The sequence below is a fragment of the Psammomys obesus genome, unplaced genomic scaffold (genome assembly GCF_907164565.1).
Source record: "Psammomys obesus unplaced genomic scaffold, mPsaObe1.curated_primary_1811, whole genome shotgun sequence".
Classification (NCBI taxonomy): Eukaryota; Metazoa; Chordata; class Mammalia; order Rodentia; family Muridae; genus Psammomys; species Psammomys obesus.
Window position 1 is genome coordinate 31,605 of NW_026596415.1, and position 231 is coordinate 31,835.

Here is a 231-nt window from a genome sequence, read left to right on the forward strand (position 1 = left end):
GAAGGAAGGAAGGAAGGAAGGAAGGAAGGAAGGAAGGAAGGAAGGAAAGAAGGGGAGGGGAGGGAAAGAAGGGGAAGGGAAGGGAAAAGAAAGGGAAGGAAAAGGAAAGGAAGGGAAAAGGAAGGGGAAGGGGAAGAAGGGGAAGGGAAGGGAAAAGGAAGGGAAGGGAAAAGGAAGGAAAGGAAAGGGAAGGGAAGGGAAGGGAAGGGAAGGGAAGGGAAGGGAAGGGAA

At 52.4% G+C, this 231-nt stretch overlaps 1 protein-coding gene across 3 annotated transcripts in view; it reads right to left on the reverse strand.

Moving 5' to 3' along the window:
- The window catches only part of Abcc1 (ATP binding cassette subfamily C member 1), a 128,338-nt gene that overhangs the window by 8,183 nt on the left and 119,924 nt on the right, over nucleotides 1-231 (reverse strand). The gene's annotated exons all lie outside the window — the stretch shown is intronic.